The following is a 15,128-nucleotide window of genomic DNA, read 5'->3' as shown; positions in this document are numbered from 1 at the left end:
GTCCAGCTCCTTGCTAAGGCACCTGGGAAAGCAGCTACAGATGACCCAAGTATTTATGGCCCTGCACCCACATGGGATACCCAGATGGAATTCCTAGTTTCTGACTTCGGCTTGGCCCAGCCCTGTGTAGCCATCTGGGAGTTAATCAGTAGATGGAATATACCAGCCCTCTTCTGCCCTCTCACTGCTTTACAAGAAAATTAAAAAAAAAAAATGCTTAAAAAGGGCCTGGGCGGACCGCTAGCTTCTCAGCAGGAGGCCTGGAGTGGCTGAGGCCACAGCTGCCACCGTGCCTTCCCATCCCTTCATGGTCTGCTGCTGGTTCATCCCAGCGCCCACTGTCCTTCTGGAGCCTGAGCAACCTGCGGCCTTGCTCTGCAGCCTCCTTGGGCTGTTCTCACCCGGCTCTTGCAACTGAGCCCCACCAGGCCTACCTCTGCCCTGTAGATTCCTGCTTCCTGAAGTGTGCCCTGAAGCTCTCTTCCTCCAGGAGGCCGCCTTTGATTGCTCCCACCTACCACACACACCTGCTATCCATCAGCATCTAGAAAGGACTTGGGTCAAGACTCACAAAGCAGGGAACCTCAGGTGCTCACAGCAAACCAAGGGGGTGTTACTCATTTTACTTGAAGACCCAGCTCCTGCTTTTTCTGTTTTTTTCTTTTAAAAAATTACTATTGGTATTTGCCATGATTCAGTTTTGTAGATATAGGGGTTCCTCCTCCCCGTTTCCCTCTCCCACCATTTCCCCCATATTGTCACAGTACTCGTTCAGTAACAGTTACAATTCTGCTATTTAAGTGTGTGTGTTTTAAAAAAAATAACAATCATGCTTTAGCGAACAATTGGGTGTGCGCAGTTAGGTTTATGTTTAGGGACTGAGGTGAGGGGCCCTGTGTTCCTACTTACACATTCTTTCCAAAACGAGCTGCATTCACTCTTATGCCTTTTGATGGGAAGAACAACACCAAACATCACAAAACATTTCTTTGTATAGGAAAAAGAAAAGCCCTCCTCTCTACCCATAAACTTTCCTTTTTTTTTCAAAGATTTATTTATTTTTATTGAAAAGGCAGATACACAGAAGGAGATAAAGAGAAAAAGATCTTCCATCCACTGACTCACTTTTCAAGTGGCCAAAAGAGCCAGAGCTAAGCCGATCCAAAGCGAGAAGCCAGGAGCTTCTTCTGGCTCTCCTAGATGGTACGGGGTCCCAAGATTTTGGCCATCCTCAGCCAAACCCTTGAGACACAAGCAGGAGGCTGTATGGGAAATGGAGCAGTTGGGGCAGGAACCAGTGCCCATATAGGATCCTGGCTCATGCAAGATGAGGATTTTAGCCATTAGGCTACCATGCCGGACCCCCATACACTTTCTTATGTTGAACGTCCCATCCTTTGTTTGCTGGTTTCTGGGCTGAGAAGTCCCTGTGAAGGAAGTAGAGGCTGATGTCCCTCGTTGGACAGCTGGCTGAGTACCGGGTGGGCATGGGAGGCAGGGCTGTGGTCACCATCATTGCCACCACCAGCTCATTCAGGGAATACCCATCCTCTTCGAGCCACCTTGCAAGATGGGTGCTCTTTGCTTGGCTTCACAGGACAAAGCCAGTTCAGTCATTTGTCCAGTGTTATGGGACCAGATAATGGCAGAGGACAGTGTGACAGTGTAGTGGAGTGCACCACTGCGTTTTATGCCGTCATCCCATATCAGAATGATGGTTTGAGACCCAACTGCTCCAACTGTTGCACCTCAAACCCAGTTTCCTGCTAATGACCCTGTGAAGAGGCAGAAGACGGCCCAGATGCCTGGGCCCCTTGCTACCCATGTGTGATGATTGAAGTTCATCATTGTGGAAAACCTGGGTGGAGCTTCTGGCTCCAGGCTTTGCCTTGCCCCCAGCAGGCTGTCGTGGACCTATGGGAAGTGAACCAGTGGATGAAAGATATCTCTCTCCTGCTCTCACCCTCTGTTTTTTTCTCTGTCACCCTGTGTTTTAAATAAATGAATAGACAAATCCTAAAAAAAAAAAAAAAAAAAAAAAAAAAGGAATCAGAAAGTGCAATGCTGGGACTTTACCTAGCTTTCTGAGCTTAGAAGTTGTACCCGATGTTGCCCTGTGATTTCTCAGCTTCAGTGCTGTTCCCATTCTCCACTGGATGCAGTTCTACTCTGGTGGGGGCACATAACAGCACCTTTTGCCTCTACCTGCTAAATGCCAGTGGACTGCTTGTCTGCAAGGTCGTTGCAGCCAGCCAGGTGGCAAACACATCCGCAGATGTTGGCAAGTATCTTCTGGAGGACAAAATACTCTGGGGTGAGAACAAGTGCAATGCCATGAAGAATGGCCAGTCTGTCGCCTGCTTCTTTGCTGCCTTTGCAGGGCCAGCTCTGACAGTATGGCCAGCAGGTCTCAATCCACAGCGCTGCCTGCAGCCACTGTCTGGGTTTGCACTTGACCCATGAGTAGGCCCAGGCTGTGCAAGACAGAATGAGGCGATGTGGCCAGTCTCTGCATCCCAACTCTTGCCAAGAATTTAGGGCTTTCTGGTCCCTTGTCACTCCTGGACGCAATGTAGAGAACTCACACATAACAGCATAAGGCCTGGCGACTGCTGGTACGCCCAACAGCACTGAGCAAATAAGGAAACTACCCTCTTCTTCAGCCTCATTCCAGGACACAGGCTTGAAATAGAGAGCAGATTCCAGCCATTCTTCACCATGTTAAATATTCTTGCAGAGTCCACAACCTGCACAACCATTCCTGATGGCCCTGTGTTAGAAGGCTCTGCTGACTCTTTCGCTGCAGCAAGGAAGTCCCTGGATAACTGAAATCCATTGAGAAAGCCTGCCCATGCCTTTAGACTTAAGACTTGACATTTGTTTGCCCTTACTCAATTTTGCTCTGGACTTACACGTTCATTCCTTCGGCAAACACATGAAGCCTCACGCTTGTGCAAGCCCAGTTTTAGGAACTTTGGTTTGGGGCATCAGACATGAGGTAATATGAGATAACACAGTTTTCAAAATCTGGCTCAAAAGTTCTCAGAGGATCTAGGAGAGCTCAACGTATGAGACCTTCACGGACTTAAAGCCAAACGACATATTGCAAAACGCTGAACACGGAAGTAGATACAAAAGTTCGCTTGTCTTCTCTTAAGCCCAGCATTCAGGAGACTTGCAGAGGGAGAGCAGTATCCTCCTCCTCATTCACTTTTTTTTTTTTTTTTTTTTTTTTTTACAAAGTAAGGTTATTCTTCCCGCACAGATGCCGTTCCTGGCTAGGTACAAGGGGCCTGCCAACGCCACTTGAAGTGAAATGACAACAATTTTATTTACTATTTTTAAATATTTCTTCATTTGAAATTCAGAGTTAGAGAGAGGGAGAGGGAGAGAGAGAAAGAGAAAGCGAGAGACACAGAGGAGAGAGAGAGAAACAGATCAGTCTTTCATCTACTGGTTCTTTCCCTAAATGGCCTTAATATCGGTTTAGGCCGAGTCCAAGCCAGGAGTTAAGAGCCAAGTCTCCCATCTGGGTGGCAGGACCATCTCTGCTGCCTTAGAATTAACAGGGATCTGCATGGGAAGTGAAAAAGCCAGGACTCAAGCTGGCACCCATATGGGATGCTGACACTGCAGGTGGTGGTTTAACATGCTGCACCACAACACTGGCCCCGAGACTCAAAATGTTTTATTTTTCATTTCTGATGCAGTGACTATCAAACAGTATCGGGGATAGTCCACAAAGATGAAAGCTTCTGTAATCCGTAAGAATGTGACCAGCTCCCGATACATGAAGCTGGAGAACTGCTCCTGTAGCGGGCAGTGTCCTCAGCTTGCAGAGGGATTGGCCTGCAGTCCAACCCCAGCCCAGCTCCTTGGCAGCTGCTTGGGAGCCTCGGGAGAGTTTCTAAACTTTTCAGAGTCTCAGTTTCCTCATCTGTGCAGTGGGAGTCTCATGGCTGCTGAGGAGAAGTTCATGAATGTTTCAGCTCAGGTTCTGTAGGAGCGGCAGGTGGCCGCGCCGGGGACCCAGAGGTGGCTTCAAGGGGTTTGTGCCACATGCACAGGGGTGGGGCTCTGAGCATGTCTCTGGCCTCCCCCGCAAGGTAAATATGTGTGGATTGGGAAAGTTGGTCAAAGGAATGGAATTCAGTTTGTGAAATAGCTTCAAAGGGGAATCAGAGGTAATGCATTCTGCTCTGATTATTTTGATTATAACTGTCTTTATGTTTTGTAAAATTGTTTACTCTTTCTCTCAATCTTTGTCTCTCACTGTCTCAGGGAGGTGCAGGTGAGCTGGCCCTTGGTAAGATGTTGGCTGTGTGTGTGGGCCAGGCTACTCTGGGTGTGGCTTTGCAGAAGTTCATAGGCCCGTGTAGGGCTCTGCCTGCCACGGTGGACACCAGGCATCAGTTCTGACCAGGGTGGTCGTGGGTGGCTTTGCCACCAGGCTCACCATCCTAGGCAGGGGGATGGTGCTTCCCTCACCCTGTCATGGTACTTGCATTCTGATCGTATGACATTTCTTCTACGGGTTGAGGTTCTTGTGTGCCAGAAAGCTTTGAATGTATGAATTAAAGAATTCCCAGCTGGAGTCCCGCGTACTCCACTTCGGATCCAGCTCCAGTGCGACTTTGTGTTAATAATGCACCTGTGAGATGATGGAGGATGGCCCCTGTCACCCCCGTGGGTGACACAATGGAATTCCTGGCTTCTGGCTTTGGCCCAGATCTGGCTGTTGAGGCCATTTGGGAAGTGTTAGCCAACAGATGGAAGATCTCTGTCTGTCTCTCTAACTCTTTGTCACTGAGCCTTTCAAACAAAAATAAATCTTAGAAAATGTAGACCAGTGTGTTACTACCATTCACACTCATGGCTAACTGATTTATTTGGTCACAAAAAATGGGCTTTTCAAGCATGGGACGCAGAACGGATCAGCTTTGAACTTCACAGTTCTTGTTCCCCATCCTGAGTGTTCAGCTCAATTTCTTTCCCCCTTTTTTCTCCTGGGGGCCACTGGGACCCATCCTTGGTACTAAGCCCAATCCTGGAGCTGATGCCTGTAATGGCTTTAGTCTGGGAGTCAGTTCTCCATGTTTCTCGTATCCTGTAAGCAGGCCTTAGCTTTATTTGTCCCCATTCTAAGTCCAAACCTTTTATGACCCCAGATAACTCAGCTCTGCGTGGCTAAATAATGAGAAAAGCCAAACTGGAAATTGGTGTTGCAATATTAAGGAACTTGGATAGACTGGGAGGTTCCTGTCCTAATCTTGGAGACACTGTTCTCCTCCTAATGAATTTTGTGATGATTTCACGCAGGCCTGACATGGATGGCTTAGGCTCAATAATGCCATGCGGCTGCCTCATGTCCTAAGCACTGGGACCTGTGACTACGCTACCTCTCATGGCAACATGAGGGATAATTACAGTGTTTTATTTTTTAATAATTCATTTTATTTTTGATGTTGTGTACATAGTTGAGTAGGATGTATGCCCATCTGGACCACTGATTAGGGTGGGGGAAAGTGGTTGAGACAATTACTTCCAATTTTTTTCTTCCTGTATCTAGAGGAGGGAGGGTGAGAAGGGGAGAGGACTGTTCCCAAGCAGCCTAACATTAGTACCTGGGCATGGGAGATGCCCACTTACTGTCATCCTGGGATCCCAGATGTGGAGCCTTTTCTGAGGGTATTTCTTAAGAGGTTTTGATAGTTCTGAGATGCTGCTGGCTTTTTTGTTTTGTTCCACAGTTGAGGAAATCTTCCCAAGGTCCATTGGCTGACATAGTCCCCCTTAGAATACCCACTCGCACAGATACATGCTGTCAAAGTTTGGCTCGGAGAGTTGTCCAATTTGTTCTGTCATTCATCCTCTGACATGGTACTAGATGTCCTCTGCAGGCCTCAGGAGTTGGCTGTTATATCCGCCGTGTGTATCTGAGCATGCTCTCCACTACACAGGCATCAGCAACTGAGGAGGTCCAGTTCTGATATGCACATTTCAAGGTTGGGCTACAGATCCAGTGGTCTAGTTGGGGTGGATCCCCAAAGAAATCTCACCTGAGGGGCCTGGCATGATAGCTTAGTGGCTAAAGCCTCGCCTTGCATGTGCCAGGATCCCACATGGGTTCCAGTTTGTATCTCGGCTGCTTCACTTCCCATCCGACTCCCTGCTGTGGCCTGGGAAAACAGTAGAGGATGGCCCAAAGCCTTGGGACCCTGTACCTATGTGGGAGACCCAGAAGAAGCTCTTAGCTTTGGATTGGTCATTTCGGCCACTTGGGGAGTGAACCAGCGGATGGGAGATCTTTCTCTCTGTATCTCTTCTCTCTGTAAATCTGACTTTCCAATAAAAAGAAATAAATCTTTAAATAAATCGATTTAAAGAAAATCTCACCAGAGGCAGCCCAGACCTGACTCCTGTGTGCCAGCCTGTGCGTGCCAGCCTGTGCATGCCAGTCTGTGCGGCTCAGTCTTTCACCCACATCAGCCTACACACACTGGTTGTTGCAGTCGCCCTCAAGTTAATTATTTTAGGGGGAGAGTGGCTTGGATTATCTGGGTGGCCCAATGTAATCTCCCAGGTTTTATGAGAGGAGAGGGCAGGAGGGTCTGAGTCAGAGCGCCCCAGTGAAGGATGCAAGTGCTGGGCTGATGCGATTGCTGGTTACACTGCTCGGGGAAGCAACTGGGAGCCAAAAAATGCAGGTGGCCTCTAGAAACTTGGAAAAGACAAGGAAACTGATTCTCCCGTGGAGCCTATGATTTCAGCACAGGGAAATCCCTTTGGGATTTCTGACCTGCAGAATGTCACAATGTCTGTGTAGCCCTGAGCCACTGGGCTTGGGGTAACTGGCAGCCATAGAAGAGGAAGGCAGTGGGTGACCTACTGGCAGGTGAATACCTCGAGTGGTGCTCGGAGGGCTCCTGGTGTAAATGCAGCAGGGACTGTCCACTCTGGGAGGCTGCGGGCAATGGCAGGCCTAAGAGGTAGTACCAGAGACACTGCTGAGTGGGATGAAGTAGCCAGCAACTAGGTGAAAGCTGCAAACCCGGGCAGGGGAGGGACATGCTGCTCTGGTCCCTGAGTCCATGGGAGGACCCGATTTGGGGAGCATCTGAGTTGATCCTGAGGATAGGACAAGATTCCAGGGATGGGATGGGCAGAGGGAGTTGTGCAAAGAGAAGCACAGGGTGGAAAAGTTTGGCCTGTACCTGGAACCTGGGGTTGGAGCCAAGGATCGGGTCAGGATTCCCACGCACGGTTATGAGCTCCAGGGAACATCAACTCACTTTACGGCAGAATGGAACCTGAAGGTGGGTGCCCCCAGTTTGGCCTGTTGGGGGCTGCACACTCTTTACTGGGATCTGACTCTGCTGCCGTGAACTCACGGGCTGTGCCTTGGCCATGTCCCCTCCAGGCCACAGTAGTGCTACTGATCCTGTGGGACAGTGTCTTACTGAGGGTGAGGCACTGTGTCTTCACAGGAAAGTCTAGTTATCAGCTGAGATGTCTGCTCTGGAAGTTCCCATTCAAGTTTTCTCTGCATATCTCCAGGGCCTAAAGTTGATCTATTGCTATTGGCAAGTTGAATGTGCCCAGGAAGCAGGTATGTGGAAGAGGCTAAGTTATCAAATGTAATTGGGACCTGTTGAGATGATGGTGAAATGTACTTTGGATAAACAATTAAAGTGTGTGCTGTGAGGGCTGTGGTCCTGGAGGAGGGCAGCAGGAGTGGCAAGGTTTGGACATCAGGTGGGCATCAGAAGCTAAGGTCAGTGGGCACAGGGAGTCCTGGGGTTGGGTGGGGTTTAGAGCAAGAGTAAGAGCAGATCAGAGCTGAGCTTTGCAGAGCCAACCCCAGTCCCAGAGTGGAGTGGAGAGGCGGGACCACCACCTGGGAGGCAAATGTCCTTAGTCAAGGAACAAGACAGGGGTAGAAGACAGTGAGGACCAAAATGAGAAGTATCCGGGGTAGCAGTGAGATGGGGGTGAGGGAGGGGCTGACCTCTGGCCATGCCTTCGCAGCACTCCCCTGCCCTCCCCTCGTCTCACAGCTGACTCTCCCTCATGCCCCCTCCCTCCCCAGGCTCACTGCTCACTGCACCAGCCTTCAGTTCTGGACTGTCCTCTCAGGTGTCTTATGGTGGAGGCTGTGGGCAGTGTGAACTGAGTGTGTGCCCAGTCTGGACCCAACAGTTGATCATGATAACCAGCTGTGGCTACCTGTGTGACCATGTGTTCCCTGGGCACAGAGCCAGCTCTGCCCGGATCCACTGCCACTTCTGCCAAGATGTGTGCCATGGTGACTGTGAGAAAGCTCCTTTCTGCCTCCTGTTATGAGCAACCTCAGAGGTTGCCATGGCACTGGCCTGCCAGCTTCTGGAAACCCTCTGAGTTGACTCCCAGCTCTTCCCCCCCTCTCTCAAGCCCACTGTCCACCCACCCGCAACACAGGGGCTTCTTCTGCCCCACCCAAGGGTTGTTTCTTCTAATGAAATATCCTCCCACCTCAGCTTGGCTCACTTCCAAGAACTTGGAGCCAATGTGACTCTTCCAGGAAGCCTTCCCTGATTTCTTTGAGTCCAGGTTGGGTCCTGACTCCTAAACCTGCTTGTCTGAAAGTGAGGGGGTTGAGTGGGGAAAGAAATGAGGATCCCATAGTCTGCCAGCTGGGTTTCCTGTATACCAGGGATAACTCCCTATGGAGAGGGGGACAGGCTGAGTAGCAGTGTGACATCTGACAACCCCTTGGCCATCCTCAGAGGACCCTGCCCATGAGGACACAGAGCCGGGGAGGGTGCTGAGGACAGCAGGGAAGGCCTACACAGACCTCTTAGCTACAGCAACAAGAGCCAGAAATCTCTGCTTTGTTGACCTCCTGCTGTGTGGTTTTGGGCAGCTCACTGCATCTCTCTGAACTCTGCTTTTTTTTAAAATAATGATCTATAAATAGGCAGGAAGGACTGATTTTGTCGCTAATGCAGCTAGAAAGCTGACTCATAAGAACGGCCTCAGAGGGATGCCTGGAAGTTGTCATTGCTGCGTATTTGCTCTTTGTAGCAGGTGCTTGGGGGCGGTCCTCTCAGCCTCACCCCAGCCCAGGGCACCTCAGGTGTTTGTGAGAATGAGCCTGGAGAGGGCCGGGATCCTGGGTTCTACCTCACTGCCTGAGGAGTCACAGGATCTCTCCCCTAGGTGGTGAGTGACAGCTGGTTAGGAGTAGCTTGGGTTTTTCACAATGGCGGGTTCCTGAAAGTCACCCCAAGCTCTGTGCTGTGGAGAACTCTGTGCAGGCCAAGGGGGAAACACAGAAAGAGGAAGGGACTTCCTGTTAGAAAGCAAAGGACTGGGAGGGGCGGGAGGTGGGGGAGTAGCACACCCTGTGCCCCAGCACTGCACGGCTCGCAGAGAGGCCTCAAGGAGTATGCTGGGCTGCCTGGCCTGTGCACGGCTGGTGGGTCTGCCTGGGCCTGCCTGGCTTAGCCTGCAGGCCTCCTTGCTCTGTGTCTCTTGCTTCTATCCAGCTCCAGCATGGCCATCCATCTAGTTGGGCTTTGCTTGCTGGGTATCTAATACCTGCTTTCCAGTCAGCTTAGATAAGAAAGGAAGGAAGCTATGGCCTCGTTCTTGGAGAGGCCACGCCAAATAAGTGCAGTCCCCACGCAGCAGCTCCCTCCAGGAATGGGAGGTCTTCCAGGCCATGAAAGTCTCCCTCTCCTCTCACCCCTAGCGCTGTGCTGGCCCTTCCTTCCTAACATGGTAATATTAAACACACCTTACAGCCACGAGCGATCCTAGAGCTCAGGGAGCAAGTCACACCCTCTCCCTGGTCTCTGAGGTGGACTGACCAGCTACATTCTTCACCTTGCTGCCTCATTCTTTCCAAAAGACCCAGGACCCATCTCCTCATTGTATTTTGTAGATATCTTGCAAAGTTAGGATCTTCAGCAGGTTTAACTACCCTCCCAAACCTCAGTTTGTGAATCTGTCAAATGGACAGCTAACACATCAGCTTTCAGGGTTGATGCACCAGTTCGGGGAGAAGGGCACAGGCTCAGGGTTCATGTGATCATGTTTCCCCTTTTGTTTGGGGCAGCCTGGTTTATGCTTGTTGCCTGAATGTAATTCTTTTTTAAAATATTTATTTATTTGAAAGATGGAAAGGCAGGGGACTGGGTGAGGGTGGGGATAGAGCAAAAGAGAGAGAGAAAAAAAAGAGAGAGAGGGAGAGGGAGAGAGACAGAGAGAGATCATCCACTTGCTGGTTCAATGCCCCCAAATGGTCCCAACAGCTAGGTCTTTACCAGGCTGAAGTCAGGACCCTGCCCTGGCCTCTCATGTAGGTGGCAGGGGTCCAAGTGCTTGGGCCGTCATCTAACGCTTCTCAGGGGCGTTAGTGGGAAAGTGGATTGGAGGTAGAGTAACTGGGACTCAAGCTGGGACTTTGAGATGTCAGTATCACCAGCAATGACACTGCATCACAGCATCCAGTCTCTCTCAAGGTCATTATGAACAACGTGTTGACTCTACAGAGTGTCCCACGTTAGACAGTAACTGCTATGGTTGTCTTTCTTAATTGCCAGGGTTCCTCTTTCCCTGTGTAGAGGAACAAGGTTTGCATTCCTACTCCAGCTCTGCCACCATTGTAGCCGTGGCCAAGTCACCTCCCTGAGCCTGTGTTACCCACATTGTATGGTAGGTCATTTCTTTGCCAGGAGGGCATGGTCATCTGCTCTCATCTGCATTTCCAAGATCTGGCACACGGTAGGTGTTCAGTTGGATGAGTGATTGACCAGAAGAACATCTACTAGGACTGAGGGAACCGTTCCAGGCTCCACTTTCCATGTAGGGGGACCCTGGTCCTGGGGTCCCTGAATCAGGGGTCAGTGCCCTGGAGGCCCAGTGCACTCATTTCCTCAAGCTGCTCCAATCACTATGGGAGAAAATATGCTCAGCTCAGTCCCTGGTTTGCCTTCAGGTTTGCTACAAACGATTTCTCTGACCTCTCAGAACACCTGTTTCTTCAGCCTGGAGCTGGGAGATTAGGCAAGACAGGCTCTCAAGTTGCTGCCAACTCCAGCCTGGTTTCTCGCCTCGGGCACCACATTGTAATGGGTTTATGGGACACCACGACCTCACTTTGGATCCTGGCTTTGCCTCTCAGTATCTGTGTATCCTCAGGCAACTCACTGAACCTCTCTGGGCCACCATTTACTCAAGCGAACAACAAGGAAAGTTTTGAGGGTGTGGGGAGGAGTGAAGGGGAAAAGCATCTGAGATACTTGCAAGGTGCTCAGCAGAGCAAGCACTTAATACACACCTGCTGCTTCCAGCAGGCACGGCTGGTGATGGGCCTGCCTGTGGTGCTCCCTCTACTTCCTACTCCCCTTGACCTAGGTAGGGAAGTCAGGGCCAATATCCCACAAAGGATGATGGCTCATTGCCACCACAGCCATCAAGGTCAAAAGCAATTTTGAATTATTTATTTATTTTAAAGACAGAATCACCCCCCCCACACGTACACAGAGGAAAGAGAGAGAGAGAGAGAAAGAGAGAGAGAGAGCGAGCACGTGCAATAGCTCCCATCTGCTGGCTCACTCTGGAAATGTTTGCAACAGCCAGGACTCAACCGAACTAAAGCCAAGGAGCCAGAACTTGGTTCCGGTTCTCCCAGGTGGGTGGAGGAAACTCAAGTACTTGAGCCATTATCTGCTGCTTCCTAGGAATTAGCATTGGTAGGAAGCGGGGTTGGACATGGAGGAGCTGGGACTTGAACAGCCACCTGAACTGGCTTACATGGGATGTGGGCGTCCCCAGTGGCAGGTTAGCATGCCGTGCCCCCACTGCTTGTCCCTTCCATGACATTTTCTGAATCCAGGCTTGTTGGTGTTGGGCCTCACAAGGATGTGAGATGCAACTATGAGGTTGATTCCGCAAGCTCTATTCATGGAAAGTGTCCAGTGTGGACAGGGAGCAGAGCCAGGCATGTACTCTGCCTTACTTACTCCTTTGGGAAGAGGCAGGACACCCAGGGCCCCCGCCAGGCTCTGACATCTACACTTACCAGGAGAGTTGGCACTGCTATTCCAGCATCAGGGTGGAGCTTAAGGGTAGGTCAACATGTCCAAGCTTGTCTAATTTATTTCCAGCAGAGGGGAAATTTAAACTCAGGTGCGTCCATCACCAAAGGCCAAATACCTTCCACTCCCCTTCTCAGCTGGGATTCCCAGCTGCTCTCTTCCATCGTAGTCTCTGCCACAAAAGTGCTCTCCTCTGGGGACTGCCTCACCTGAGGCTTGCCTCCCACCTATTTCTCAGGGTTGCTTTGAAGATGAATAAGAATGTGTTTTCCTAAAGCTCCTCAGGCTCTGGGAAGCCTCCCCAGAGCAATGTGTTATTAACTGAGGCACAGTGGCGGTGGCCATAATGAATGCTCAGCCAACATCTGGTGGCTGGGGTTAGTGGCAGGCATCATTAGCCCCACTTTAGAGGTGCAACAAGTGAGGCCCAGGCCCATTATTTGTGACCTATTTGTGGTACCAGGATGAGTCAATGGAGACCCAGTGCAAGTTGGCTCTCCCTTTGTCCTCTTTGGCTCCCAAGAAACAGAGGATGAGAAAGAACAGTTGCAACCCCTGGGTACCTCTGGGTTATGCTTGGAGGGGAGAGGACAACTGGGCTGGGTAGCTCCAGCCTGGTCAGGCCTAGCCTAGGGTAGGAGTAGAGAGCTAGGAGGCTGGGGAGGGGGGAATTGTCCAGGAACATTCCTCACTGTACAGCATTGCTGGGGCATTGTCTTCCAGCTGTCTTCAGCTGTCACTTGGTAGTTAAGATCCTGGCCAAGGTGGGGCAGTGATGTGTGTCTTTGCTCTTTGAGTCTGAAATGGAAGAGTTTGGTATGGAGGAGGTAGGCACGATGAGGGAGGGGAGGGCCAAAGATTTCCCTTTGCTGAATGCCTTTTGGATGCCATGCGTTTGACCATGCAGTTTGCCTTCTTAACCCCATTTCACAGATGGGGAGATTGAGGCCCAGTAGCGTTTACCAATTCATACCAGAATTGTACAGTATGTGAGAGCAGTTTCAGGATGGTGACCCATGTTCAACTCGCTCCGAAGTTGCTGTTTATGAAGCATCCCATCCTGCCTGCCTGCTTGGAATTTCTCAGAAGAGATGGAGTCATATTAAGAGAGCGCTTCCAGGGCATGCGCCTGTGCACTCACGGTGGTGGGCCCATGTTCAGACAGCCTGCGTACCTCTTTTAGTGACCTCTGCTGCCACTATCTTGACACTCTTAATGAGTGTTGCATAAGAGACCCATGCTTTATTAGCATGAGGCCCAACAAATTATTTGGCTACTCTGGGATCCAGCCCCTTCCAGGCTAGGGCATGAGCTGGGGGCCCAATCTGTGCAACAAGGAGGCTGAGTGAAAGGTGCAGGCCCTCCAGTTCTCCCAGTCACCCTGCGTGGGGCGAAGTATCTTGGGGAGCTGGGGAGGATCTCAAACAGGGAAGCCCTGGTGCCTGCTGGAGCCTTGGAGTGACAGGGTGGGACTGGAGCCTGAGGGAAGGGTGCCTCAGAGCCTCTGGGCAGCTGCAGGCTGCAGGAGGGCTCCTCACTCCAGCTATGAGTCACAGGAAGTTGCTGAGAAGTTGTTGACATATCTGACCCTGGCTCTGATGGTCACAACTGCATGGGAAGCAGAGCCAGCTCTTCCTTTTAAAAAGCAGACGTACCCAGACCACTTTCAGAATTGTTGGCAGGGGTGACCGTAACCTTCCTCTGAGAGGTCACTGTGAGAGACGCACCCCTAGACTCATCTCTGGCTTCAGCCACAGCACACCTGCCTTGAGGTGATGTTCCATGTGGGTTTATGTTCCTGCTTACAGCTTCCCAGCCAGAATGCCAGACACTCGTTCAGGCCAGGTTGACAGAGCACCCTTAGCCCCTAGGTACAAGGAGAGCCTGGAAAACAAAAGTGCCTGAAGAATCTAGAGCTCTTGCCTTGGAGGTGACTTCCAAAGCGTGGTGACAAGTGGGTGGCAGATCACATTTGGAAGCCCTGGGGAAGCAGGAATATAGGACTGGCTTTGCAATACCTGGTTCTGGTCTGAGGCTGGTTGTCTGGTCTGCCATCCAGGGCTGGGCACTTGATTTTTCCAGGCCGAGGGGCTTCGTGTATAAATGTGGGGCACTTAGTACTTTTGTAAAACTCATGCTGTGGCTGGTAAGCAATGATACATATCTGAGTTACAATTGGTGCAAACTAAGGAAGCAGCTGCCAATGAGGCAGAGACTGGTAAATGATGAACATCAGGTCCCCATGGAGTTTGCACACATCTTGATCAGTAGCAGTCTCATTACAAGGGCTCCCCCACGCAACTTTTGGGCTTTGACAATGATTTTTCTGGCCATGGTCAGCCTGGTGTGCTTATAGGAAGGAGCCCTTGTGCCTTGTGGTATGCCATAAAACTGCTGCTGGCAACAATTAGGGTTCTGGTCTTATTTTGTGGCTGTTCATGAGCTGGTCCCTGGGCCTTGGTCCACAGTGGGGGCCCTGGCCTGCCTGCAAGGGGCACATGGGTATTGGGCAGTTGCTATGGGCTGGGCATGGTGCTGGGGTAGGATCACAGTAGGAAATAGAACTCTAGCCCATCTAGGACTTGGATTCTACTGAGGAAAAGGCAGCAAGAAATATGCAGTGTAATATCAGGCAGTACAGAGGAGAGAGTAGACGGTGGCAGAGCCACTGATGGAGAAAGGTGGCCGGGGGAGGTGATTGGAGGAGTTGATTTTACATCAGAGACTTGGAATGACATGAGAGAGTCATGAGGCTCTTTGTGGGCAAAAGCAGAGATTATAGTCAGTGCAAAGACCCTGTGGTGAGAGAGTGCTCAGAGTGTGAGCAAGGTGACTGCAGTGGTGCTGGTGGAGGGGTGGAGGGAGAGGGGGAGAGAGAGATTGAAAAGGGCATGCTGGAGAAGGAGAAGGAAGAGGCCGGCTGAAGGTGAAGTCAGAATTCAGACAGGCAATGGGAAGGCCGCAACAGGTATGGCTTTGCAAACCAATGTGAAGTTCCAGCCCAATCTTTCGCCGGTAGCTGCTGTGTGAACCTGCATAGCTCCC

The sequence above is a fragment of the Ochotona princeps genome, chromosome 9 (assembly GCF_030435755.1).
Source record: "Ochotona princeps isolate mOchPri1 chromosome 9, mOchPri1.hap1, whole genome shotgun sequence".
NCBI classification, from domain to species: domain Eukaryota; kingdom Metazoa; phylum Chordata; class Mammalia; order Lagomorpha; family Ochotonidae; genus Ochotona; species Ochotona princeps.
This window is presented reverse-complemented; position numbering follows the sequence as displayed.